Genomic DNA, 13,360 nt, shown 5'->3' with positions numbered 1-13,360 from the left:
CTGGGAGGGCAACCCACAAACCGGAAAGTAATTATGCTTCAAAAGTTTCCCCATTGGCGTGAAAGTTCTGAGCCTTATATCAGGCTTTCCAGCCTAAGGGAATGGAAGAAGGAGCTCCCTGCCCCACCCCCGCCCAAGAACCTGGCTTTGAAGGACAGTGGAGTCTGGTCACAGGAATTACACAGGACTTGGGGGAAAACAAATTCTACCTTTTCAGGGTGAATACAAAGTCTCATGCCCACCAATATCCAGAGGAAAAAAAGCAGTGACCCCATGAGAGTCTAGGACTGACTTACCTGCTGGTATTGGAGAGTCTCCTGCAGAGGTAGGGGGTGGTGGTTCACTGTGGGGACAAAGACATTGGCAGCAGAAGTTCTGGGAAGTACTCGTTGGCATGAGCCCTCCTGGAGGTCACTATTAGCACCACCAAACAGCCTGTAGTCTTCTGTGCTGTGTCACCTCAGGACAAACAACTGGCAGGAAGTGAACACAGCCCCACCCATTAGCAGCCATGCAACTTAAAATCTCACAGAGCATGGCCCTGCCCACCAGAGGGAAAAGAGCCAGCTCTACCTAACACTAGTCCCTTTCATCAGGGAGCCTAAACAAGCCTCTTAGATAGCCTCATGCACCATAAGATAGCAGAACAGAAACTGAAATCACAGAAAATTAGACAAAATGAAATGGTAGAGTAATACATCTCAGATGAAGGAACAAGATAAAACCCCAGAAGAACAACTAAGTGAAATGGAGATAGGCAACCTTCTGGAAAAAGAATTCAAAATAATGGTAGTGAAGGTGATCCAGGATCTTGGAAAAAGAATGGAAGTAAGGATTGAGAAGATGCAATAAATGTTTAACAAAGACCTAGAAGAACTGAAGGACAGGCAGAGATGCACAATACAATATCTGAAGTGAAAAATGTACTAGAAGGACTCAATAGTAGACTAACTGAGGCAGAAGAACAGATAAGTGAACTGGAGGACAGAATGGTGGAAATCACTGCTAAGAAAGAGAATGAAGAAAAAGAAGAAGAAGAAAAGAAATGAAGACAGTCTAAAAGATTTCTGGGACAACATTAAACATATCAATGTTTGCATTATAGGGGTCCCATGAGGAGAAGAGAAAAGACCTGAGAAAACATTTGAAGAGATAAGAGCTGAAAACTTCCCTAACATGGGAAAGAAAACAGTCACCCAATCCAGGAGGTGCAAAGAGTCATAGGCAGGATAAACCCAAGGAGGAGTGTGCCAAGATACATAGTAATAGAATTGACAAAAATTAAAGACAAAGAAAAATATTAAAAACAACAAGGGAAATGAAACAAATAACATACAAGGGAACTCCCAATTTATTAGCTGATTTCTCAGCAGAAATTCTGCAGGCCAGAAGGGAGTAGAATGATATATTTAAAGCAATGAAAGGGAAGAACCTATAATCAAGAACACTCTACTCAGTAAGGCTCTCATTCAGGTTTGATGGGGAAATCAAAGATTTTCAAACAATCAAAGAGAATTCAGCACACCAGACCAGCTTTGCAACACATGTAAAGGAAATTCTAAGTAGAAGAGAAAAGGCCATTACTAGAAACAAGAAAAATTAAGAATGGAAAAGTTCATCAGTAAAGGCAAACACAGTAAAGGTACGAAATCATCCACACAAAATTTGATATCAAAACCAGCAATTTTGAGAAGGGAAGAACACAAGCATAGAATATTGGAAATGCATTTGAAATTAAAAGACCAGCAACTTAAACCAATCTTGTTTGTATATAGATTGCTATATCAAAGCCTCATGATAATCACAAACTGAAAATCTACAATAGACAGACACACCAGCAAAAAAAAAAAAAAAAGAGAGAGATTGAAACACAATTCTAAATATAGTCATTAAATCACAAAAGAAGAGAACAAAAGAGGAAAGGAAGAAAAAAAGACCTACAGAAACAAATCCAAAACAGTTGAGAAAATGGCAATTAAAAACATATGTATCAATAATTACCTTATATACAAGTGGATTAAATGCTCCAACCAAAAGACATAGACTAGCTGAATCGATATAAAAACAAAACCCATATATATGCTGTCTACAACAGACTCAACCAGACCTAGGGCTACATACAGGCTGAAATTGAGGGAATGGAAAAAGGTATTCCATGCAAATAGAAATAAAAGGAAAGCTGGAGCAGCAGACTCATATCAGACAAAATAGACTTTAAAATAAAGACTTATAAGAGATAAAGGACACTACATAATGATCACAATCCAAGAAGATATAACAATTGAAAATGTTTATGCATTCAACATAGGAGCACTTCAATATAAGGCAAATACTAATGTCCATTAAGGGGAAAATCAACAGTAACCCAATAATAGTGGGAGATTTTAACACCCCACTTTTATCAATGGATAGGTTCATCTAGACAGAAAATCAATATGGAAACATAAGCCTTAGCTGAGACTTAGAGCAGGTGGACTTCAGTGATATTTATAAAATATTCCATCCAAAAGCAGAAGGATACATTCTTCTCAAGTACACGTGGAACATTCTCCAGACTTGAATACATGCTGGGCCACAAAGCAAGCCTTGGTAAATTTAAGAAAATTAAAGTCATATCAAGCATTTATTAAACCACAATACTATGAGATTTGAAATAAACTACAAGAAAAAAATATATAAAATCCACGAACATGTAGATGCCAAACAGTATGCTACTAAGTAACCAATGGGTCACTAAAGAAATCAAAGAGGAAATAAAAATTACCTGGAAACAAATGAAAATGAGGGCATGATAATCTAAAACCTATGGGATGCTGCAAAAGCAGTTCTAAGAGGGAAGTTTATAGCAATACAATATTCCTCAAGAAAAATCACAAATAAACAACATAACCTTACACCAAAAGCAACCAGAGAAAGAAGAACAAAACCCAAAATTAGAAGAAGAAAAGAAATCATAAACATCAGAACAGAAATAAATGAAATAGAAATGAGAAAACAATAGAAAAGAAACTAAAAGCTGGTTCTTTGAGAAGATAAAATTGAAAACCTTTAGCTAGACTCATCAAGGATGAAAAGGAATGCGCTCAAATCAATAAAATTAGAAGTGAAAAAGGAGAAGTTATAACCAACACCATGGAAATACAAAGACTCATAAGAGACTACAAGCAACTATATGCCAATCAAATGGACAACCTGGAAGAAATGGACATGTTCTTATAGAGGTACAGTCTCCCGAGACCAAACCAGGAAGTAATCGAAAATATGAATAAACAAATCACAAGAACTAAAATTGAATATGTGATTTTAAAACTCCCAACAAACAAATGTCCAAGACCAGATGGCTTCACATGAATTCTATCAAACATTTAGAGAAGAATTAACTCCTAAATAGTTCCTTCTAAAACTATTCCAAAAAATTGCAGAGCAAGGAATACTTCCAAATTCATTTTATGAAGCCACCATCACCCTGATACCAAAACTAAATAAAGATACTACAAAAAAAGAGAAAGAAATCCAATATCACTGATAAACATAGATGCAAAAATCCTCAACAAATACTAGCAATCTGAATCCAACAGCACATTGAAAGGATTATATACCATGATCAAGTGGGATTTATCCCAGGGATGCCATGATTCTCCAATATACACAAATCAATCAATGTGATACACCATATTTGCAAATTGAAAGGTAAAAACCATATGATCACCTATAGATGCAGAAAAGGCTTTTGACAAAATTCAGCACACATTTATGATAAATAAAAAAAAAAAAAAAAACCTCCAGAAAATGGGCAAGGAAGGAACCTACTCCAATAGAATAAAGGCCATGTACAGCAAACCCACAGCAAATGTTATTCTCAACAATGAAAAACTGAAAGAATTTTCTCTAAAATCAGGAACAAGACAAGAATCCTCATTCTCACCACTATTATTCAACATAGTTTTGGAAATCCTAGCCCTGGCAATAAGAGGGAAAAAAGAAATAAAATGAAATAAAATGCATCTAGATTGGAAAAAAAGAAGTAAAACTGTCACTGTTTTCAAACAACATGATCTTATATATAGAAAACCCGAAAGAAAATTACTAGAGCTAATCAACGAATTTAGTAAAGCTGCATGATACAAAATTAATGCACAGAAGACCCTTGCATTCCTATATACTAACGATGAAAACTCAGATAGAGAAATTAAGAAAACAGTCCCATTTATCATTGCAACAAAAAGAACAAAATACCTAGGAATAAACCTATCTAAGGAGACAAAAGATCTGTATGCAGAAAGCTATAAGATGCTGATGAAAGAAACCAAAGATGACACCAACAGATGGAGAGATACATCATGTTCCTGGATTGGAGGAATCAATATTGTGAAAATGACTATACCACCCAAAGCAACCTACAATAGCCAAGAACAGAAGCAACATAAATTCCATGAATAATTATTTAGATAAGGAAATGGTACATATATACAATGAACTATTAGTTGGCCATTAAAAAGAATGAAATTATTATGCCATTTGTGGCAACATGGATGGACCTGGAGATTATGATACTATGTAAATTAAGTCAGACAAAGAAAGACAAAAATTGTGTGAAGTCTCTTATATATGGAATCTTTTTTAAATGATACAAATGTACTTATTTACAAAACAGAAACAGACCACAGATTTAGAGAACAGACTCTTTGGTTACCTGGGCAGAAGGCCAAGGGGATAGCTTGGTAGATTGGGATTGACATGTATACGGTGCTAGATTTAGAATAGATAACCAAAAAGGACCTACTATATAGCAAAGGGAACACTGCTCAATATTCTGTAATAATCTAAATGGGGAATAAATTTGAAAAGTGATAGATATATGTATGTATATAACTGAATCTCTTTGCTGTACACCTGCAAAAAAATTTAAGAAAATAATAATAAAAGAGGAAGAAAAATTGTCATCCTAGGAAAAGGGAAGAAGGAAAGGGCAGTACAGGGGCAGGGAATTAAGAAGCACAACCTACTGGATAGAAAATAAGCTACAATGATATATTGTACAACAGGAGGAATATAGTCAACGTTTTGTATTAGCTGTCAATGAAGTATAACCTTTAAAACGTGTAAATCACAGTATTATATACCTATAACTTATATTATACATCAACTAAACTTGTGGAGTCTCCTGCATTGCAGGTGGATTCTGTACCAACTGAGCTATTAGGGAAGCCCATTTTTTAAAATGTCATCCCTAAATGTCTTATCTCATCTCAAACCTACCCCTTTCCTGATGAAATAAGCATGAACAGCCTTGCATTCATTCAATATGTTCTTGTTGGCATCGGCATATAGTAGGTGCTCAGAATATCTGCAACAAGGTAAACTGCCAGAATGGAATTTTTTCCCACGTAATTCTTACCACCAACATTCATTGCCCTCACAAGGCACCACACTCAGTGCTGCAGGGTCACAAAAACCTAAGACATCATCTCTGACCTTAAGAAGTTCAAGGTCCAGAAGGGTCCATAGCAGAATGTTGAGTCTAAGAAAAGGACAGGTTAGGGTCTCAGAGGAAGATGTAATCAGGCAGTGTAGTAACATTCCTAACAAACTGGATGGAGGAGGTAGCACTTGCTAACGGTCCGCAAGGTGTCAGGGCCCCTGACTTGCTCTGCACACTGGGAGTCAGCTCTTAAAGACAGATGGGAGGTCAACAACAGAAGCGAGAGTGTGAAAAACAAGCAATGTCTTATAAAGGAGATCTCTGACACTTGAAAACAGAGATTGGAAGATATGTAGAGTTTTAATATATCCATAGAGAGTGGCAGAGGTTCCTGGACTTGTTTATGATGTAAATGCAGGTCTTCTGGATTTACTTTTGATTTCTTTGGGTAATTTCCTCACTGAAAAGAGAGATTTTATAAATATTAAATTGACTCTGTAAGAAGATAAGCATTGAAGTCAGACAGACCCAGGCTGAAATCTACCCTCTTCTACAGAGCAGCTGTCTAAACTCTCCATGCCCCAGACCCTCTCCCCTGGGAGATGAGGTCACTAAAAAGAATAAATAAAACTATGTATGCAAATATCTAACACTGAGGCTGGCACAAAGTAGGGAATCAATAAAGGTTACCTTCCCAGGTCTGCTAATGATTAGTTTCATTTGCATGTCAGCCAGTCAAGAGTTTTCCCCAGAACTCAGGTCTCTAGCAGTGTATGGTAAAGTGTGCATGCTCAGTCATGTCTGACGCCATGGACTGTTCCTGGCAGTCTCCTTCTGTCCATGGGATTTTCCAGACAAGAATACTAGGTTGCCATTTCCCACTCCAGGGGATCTTCCTGACTCAAGAATTGAAACCATGTCTCCTGTATCTCCTGCATTGGCAGGGGCCACCAGTGACTTTACCACTTGGGCAGCCAGAATTCAGGTTTGAGATTTTGTAACCAAGGGAGTCCTTGAAGGAATGGATTCTTTAAAGTTCAGGTCCATACATTACATTCCCCTACTGCCCCTACTCCTCCAGAAATGCAGCTAACACTCCCCACGTGAGGTTAAGAGAGGAAAAATTACCTAAACAAATTGGTTCATGTCAAAAAAGTTATCAGCTTCATTTGAGGAAACCTACATTTTTCCCCTTTAATAATAGAGTAAAAAATTAACAAAAACTTTATCCAAACACTATCTGTTCTATTAAGATTACTGTTCAAACAAACAGAGATGATCTGATTGATTCTTTTCAATGACTGAGAATCAGATAGGAGATGGAAAGCTTTCTCTGCAAAGATCAGAGAGTGAACACATTAGACTTTGAAGACCATAGGGTCTCTGTCACGGCACTCAGCTGTGCCACTGTGGTGTGAAAATAGCCATGAACAAAGCTTCATAAATGAATGAGCTTGGCTGTGTTGCAATAAAACTTTACAAACACTGAAATTTGAATTTTATATAATTCTTATGTATCACAAAGTATTAATCTTGTACTGATCCCCCCCCAACCATTTAAAAATGTCATTCTTAATTTGTTTTGTTTTTGTTTAGTCTCTAAGCCACGTCCAGCTCTTTTGTAACCCCATGGACTGTAGCCCACCATGCTCCTCTGTTCTCGGGATTTCCAGGCAAGAATACTGGAGTGGGTTACCATTCCCTTCTCCAGGGGATCTTCCTGACTCAGGGATTGAATTTGGGTCTCCTGCATCAGCAGACGGATTCTTTACCACTGTGCCACCAGGGAAGCCACAAAACAGTAAGGAGACAGGATTTGGTTCATGATCCTTTGCTTGCTAACCCTGACTTACCTATTTAGACGAAAAAAAAAAAAAAAAAACCTCAGGAAATATTTTGTCCAAGCCCCATATGTTATAGTTGAGTGTCAGACCACAGTGGGTAAGTGACTTGTTCACGATCAGACGGGTCTTTCAGATCAGTATCAGAATCTCAATACAAACAGTATGGCTATTCAATGTCAGGTAGTTGCTAGCTTAAAAACAGAAAAAAAGAACCACTCTCCCCACTCTGTTGATTACATTCAATATCAGCCAGTTTAACAGCTCCCTCTACCCACACCCCCAGAATGTTTCAGTTTATTCTCTCATTTTACAACTTGGTTATGAGACAATTGTATTAAAGATTCTTAGAAGTGAAATAGGGTGAGTGATCTGTGTCACAACAAGGATCAAAAGTGTATTTTAGGGTGAGTGATGTGTGTCACAACAAGGACCAAAAGTGTATTTTCACCACCTGATCCTTAATAGGAAACATTCTGAAACATTGAAACATGTCTTCAACCTTAGGAAACTACAAAAGACAACTGTAACTTCACCTTCACACACTATACAAGGAAATAAAAACTACAAAATGTAAATTGCGATTTTCCCTTTCAAAAATTGCTTTACATATTTTAATTCTTGTATTTCCCTTAGGGATTAGATATTTCGGTCACATAGTTATCCAATTAAAATAAAAACTTTCTGCTTTATCCTTTAGGCCAGGACAGCTGCCAGCTGTTAAGTTTTATAAAGTCTTTAATCTTGTCCATAAATATTTAACAAGAATTGGTTGATACACAAGCTGAAGTAAAGTAAGAAATCAAAGACAGACTCTTGAAAATAACCTCTGTGTTATGTGAAAGCTGTATAAAACAAAAGCCCAATGACCAATGTCTTTTTGTTTTTGTTTTTGTTAAAATAACCACTAAAACATTTCTCAGTACTTTGATCACTGCTTTAGCCCATTTCCCCTCACAAATGCGCAAAATAGGTAGATTACAAAGAGATGAAATGTGAGTATCCATGCCCTTTTCTCAAAGATCCTGCCATTTGTTTCTGAAAGAGAATCATGAGTTTCCATGGAAACCCACGATGAGGATCTCTAAGCACTTTGGCAGCATTTGAAAATAGGGACTGCCCGTTTTCATTCTCATACAAACACACAGGCATCCACGCAGACCCACACACATACACCACATACTCACACCTAAGCACAGACCACCACCACCACCGCAATCTTATGCATCTATTACAACGTCCCAAACAGGCTAAAAACCCAGAATAAACAGCTAATCGTGAAGACACCAAGGATTCCTACCCTCTCTGATCTGCTGGAAACAGAAGGCTGCCATTTGCCTTGACCTAGTCTTCGGACATCACCTCTATCCCTCCCATCCTGATTCCATTTTGCCTGACTGCAAATCTTTGAGTCATCTTTAAGTTCAACTTCTCTTCCACGTCCTCCTGGGCAGAGACCCTTCATGAGTTTTCCTTGTTCATTCTCTTTTGTGTAGGGTCACAGATCTTTCTAAAGAATGGATAATTTGTGCTACTGATAGAGATCTTTTAGACCAGAAGATATTCCCCACTTGACTCTATAACTAACAGATTTCAGAATTGAGCACTCCTTGCTAGTAAGAAATTCTTTAGACCTAACTGAAATCTTTCAACTATTCATTAAACTCACTTGATTGTTTTCCTTGCTCTATCAACAGAAAAGGGAAACATTAGATGTTAATCACCTCCTTTAGATCAAAGTAGACTGTCAGAGGAAAGACAGAGATCCAAAAGGAGGGAGGAAAGGCAAGAGGGAGAGAAAGAGAAAGACATTAACTGATGCTCCTCAGCCTTCCTTACTTAAATTCGGGATTTTCCAATTCTGGATACTCCAGAGAACCCAGACTCCTTGCTGTGGGAATTATCATGGCCTTTGATGTTGCCTTCCTGTAACTTCTGTCCATCCTGATTCTCTTCCTTTATACCAGACCTGCATGTCCACTGTCCACTCAACACCTAAAGCATTTATCAACAAATACTTAGGGAGGGCCAGCTATGTATCAGGTATTGTTCTCAGCACTGGGCTTATAGCAATTAACAAGGTGACACAAATCCTTGTTTACAGACCACCCCCATCTTGACCCAGACTGGCTATGATTCTGTGCCTTTTCCAGCCCACACCTGACTCATGGTTTGCACCCATTTATGATCCTGATCTTTCCCATCCCCCACTGGATGCTAATATTGATTTTCCTTGATTCTAGACTCTTCTTCAAGTTGGTTCAGAGCTTCCCAGTGACAATTTTTATACTGTCTCTAAGTCCCCAGACACCCCAATAACTTGAGCAGATAATCTTCATCGCAATAGTTTTAAACTTTTTTATATGTTGTATTCTCTGTGTGCCAGGTATTATTTAAGTGCCTTGTGTATGTGTTAGTTACTCAGGCATGTCCAGCTGTTTGGGACCCCATGGACTGTAGCCCACAAGACTCCTCTGTAGATGGAATTCTCCAAGCAAGAATACTGGAGTGGGTCACCATTCCCTTCTCCAGGGGATCTTCATGACCCAGGGATAGAATCCAGTCTCCTGCATGGCAGGCAGGTTCTTTATCAACTGAGCTACCATAGAGCCCCATTTAAGTGCCTTACACACATTAATTCATTTAATCCTTTTCAGTTCAGTTCAGTTCAGTCGCTCAGTCTGTCTGACCCTTTGCGACCCCATGAATCACAGCACACCAGGCCTCCCTGTCCATCACCAACTCCCGGAGTTCACTCAAACTCACATCCATCGAGTCGGTGATGCATCCAGCCATCTCATCCTCTGTCATCCCCTTCTCCTCCTGCCCCCAATCCCTTCCAGGATCATGATACCTAAAATGAGGTACATGCACCTTACCCCCATTCTCTGACTGACAGGTGAATAGTGAAGTTGTGATTTGCCCTAAGTCACCCAACCCAAAACTGGCAAACCTAAGGTTGCCACCCTGCACCTGAGAACTTGGATTTTCAATTGCTCCAGGCATTCCCATTGCTTTTTGTTGTATTTTTGCTCATATTACCTTTCCCCAAGTTCATCTGAAATGTGATCCTTACCATACAAATTATCCATCACTCAGTGTTCGTCTCTCATGTCTCCAGTGAAACTTAGTGGCCCTAGGCCAAGGGCATCACCTTGCAGGTACCACATTTTTCATCCCTCAGGTTGATAAAGAGGGAAACATCACAGATCCGTTTTGTCAGACTACAAAGAACCAGTGCTCAGGCATGCACCCTGCATCTTAGCTGTGCTATTACAAAAGGTGCTTGAATTTTACTATCTCCTCCCATATGGTGCTTCATTATATTGTCCACACGACATCCTCTACCCTTGACATATCTCCCCTCACATAATGATCATTACCAACCTCACTCTCCTTTAACTTCTCTAGGGCAGTTTCCTACAGATCTTGGTTTTGTTTTATTTATCGCTTCTCTCTGCCCTTTCTAGCCTTAATTAAACTCAGCCTCAGGACATAGGAAGCCAGAGAACTTAGTTTTTCTTTCTTTTGATGAAAGTAATATTGTTTTCTGGAGACAGAAAATCTCACCCCCACCTCCCACTCTCCCCAAACTCACTAGCTATGTCTCAAACAGCCTTTGCCCTGTGTTTTCCTGTTTCTGCTGGAGCATTTCAAGGTTTGATTTACATTTTTGTAGTTTCTGATCCAAAGGAAGAAAATGAGTGGGAAATGGCCTTCATTTTCTGTTCTTTCACCATCAGTATTTATCATTTTCCCAAAGCACTGCAAAGCAGCTATTTTCTCTTTCAAAACAATCTTCACAACTCAAAAGAAAGGCCCTTCCTATTATTTACATAAGCAAATGGGTGGAAAAGAGTTCATCTGTGATAATAGCTCTCAGTTACCTATAGTTTGTAAGAAAGAAAAGCCAGTAGGTCTCAGACTTCAGCTAATATATGCTCACCTATATCGTATGCCTTAAGTGTTCACCACAAAATATGAGCCATCTTCCATTCTCCCAATCCTCATTCACAACAATGACAACAAAAATACTGTTCCTATGGTCATTTTAAGTCACTCCTATCCTGGTTCAAATAAAGATACCAAATTCCTCTAAGACTGAAGTGGCCAGTGATTACATTCAAGCAAAGGCTCATCCTTCACCAGTCCATTCTTCTTCTGCAAGATAGTCAGATGAACTTTCTGAAATATTGTGCTACTATTCCACAAAAAAATCCCTTCATGGTCACATGTCATTCTTAGGCTGAAATTTAGGCTCGGTAGCCTGACAGTAAAGCCACGCAGCACCAAACCTCTTCACCCTCTCAGGATTACCTCTCACATGCCTAGTATTTCCCACTCTGTGGTCCTACCATCCTGGAGCCACATCCCTCTGCTGCAGTGGTCAGCCTTGCATGCCTGCTCACTCTTGGCTGGGCTAATTCCTTTTCTCAACAAGACTCAATCCACAAGGCACCTCCTTGGAGAAGCCCTTTCTGACTGTCCATTGCTAGTCTGCTCTGCACTCTGGGATGATCCTGTACTTCCATCATGGCTTTAAGTTTAATGGTCATTGTCTCCCCTGCTCATGATCATCCTACCAGGATAAAGGATGCTTTTTGTTTGTTTCCCAGAGGCCTCCTGAAAATAATGTAGTTCTCCAGTAGTTCAGTTCAGTTCAGTCACTCAGTCATGTCTGACTCTTTGTGACCCCATGAACCGCACCACGCCAGGCCTCCCTGTCCATCACCAACTTCTGGAGTTTACCCAAATTCATATCCATTGAGTCAGTGATGCCATCCAGCCACCTCATCCCCTGTTGTCCCCTTCTCCTCCTGCCTTCAATCTTTCCCGTCATCAGGATCTTTTCAAATGAGTCAGCTCTTGGGCTTCCCTGGTGGTTCAGATGGTAAAGCGTCTGCCTGCAATGCAAGAGACCTCGGTTTGATCCCTGGGTTGGGAAAATCCCCTGACGAAGGAAATGGCAACCCACTCCAGTAACTCTTGCCTGGAAAATCCCATGGATGGAGGAGTCTGGTATGCTACAGTCCATGGGGTCACAAAGAGTTGGACATGACTCAGTGACTTCATTTTCTTTCTTTCTTTCGCATCAGGTGGCCAAAGTATTGGAGCTTCAGCTTAAACATCAATCCTTCCAATGAGCACAAAGGATTGATCTCCTTTAGGATGGACTTGTTGGATCTCCTTGCAGTCCAGGGAACTCTCAAGAGTCTTCTCCAACACCACAGTTCAAAAGCATCAATTCTTTGGTGCTCAGCTTTCTTTATAGTCCAACTCTCATATCCATACATGACTACTGGAAAAACCATAGCCTTAACTAAATGGACCTTTGTTGGCAAAGTAATGTCTCTGCTTCTAAATATGCGTCTAGGTTGGTCATAATTTTCCTTCAAAGCAGTAAGCATCTTTTAATTTCATGGCTGCAGTCACCATCTGCAGTGATTTTGGAGCCCAAAATAAAAAGTCTGTCACTGGCTCCATTGTTTCCTCATCTATTTGCCATGAAGTGATGGGACCGGATGCCATGATCTTAGTTTTCTGAATGTTGAGCTTTAAGGAAACTTTTTCACTCTCCTCTTTCACTTTCATCAAGAGGCTCTTTAGCTCTTCTTCACTTTCTGCCATAAGGGTAGTACTCCAGTAAGTGGATGAAAAACAGAATAGATGATTCAATTAATGAAGAAATGAATGAAGGGCAAAAAAGATGTAGAATCACCCAAAACCAGCATCCCAAAGGTCACAATTTTCCTGGCAGTCTTTCCTGATTGGAGAGAACAGAAAGCCCAGCAGGTATGTGAGATTGCCGTATAAATAATGTCCCCAAAGTCACTGAGACTCGGGACATTCTCATTTTTGCAGCTTTGGTGTTATAAAGGGAAGATCTCCAGCATTTTGCCAATGGGACAGGCTTTTCACTGAAGCTCTAATTATCCAAGACTCTAAGGCATCATCAAGGTCCTTTGGCAGAGCCAGCATGGATCACTGATAGGAACTTCTTCAGCCCAGCTGGAGACCAAGGTGCTCCTGTTACCAGCAGTCTCCTGATCAGTCCCCTAAAAGTCTCAAATCCTCTGGAGAACAAGGACATGCCAAA

The sequence above is a fragment of the Capra hircus genome, chromosome 2, assembly GCF_001704415.2.
Source record: "Capra hircus breed San Clemente chromosome 2, ASM170441v1, whole genome shotgun sequence".
Taxonomy (NCBI): Eukaryota; Metazoa; Chordata; class Mammalia; order Artiodactyla; family Bovidae; genus Capra; species Capra hircus.
The sequence above is the reverse complement of the archived record's forward strand: the minus strand, read 5'-3'. Positions refer to the sequence as shown.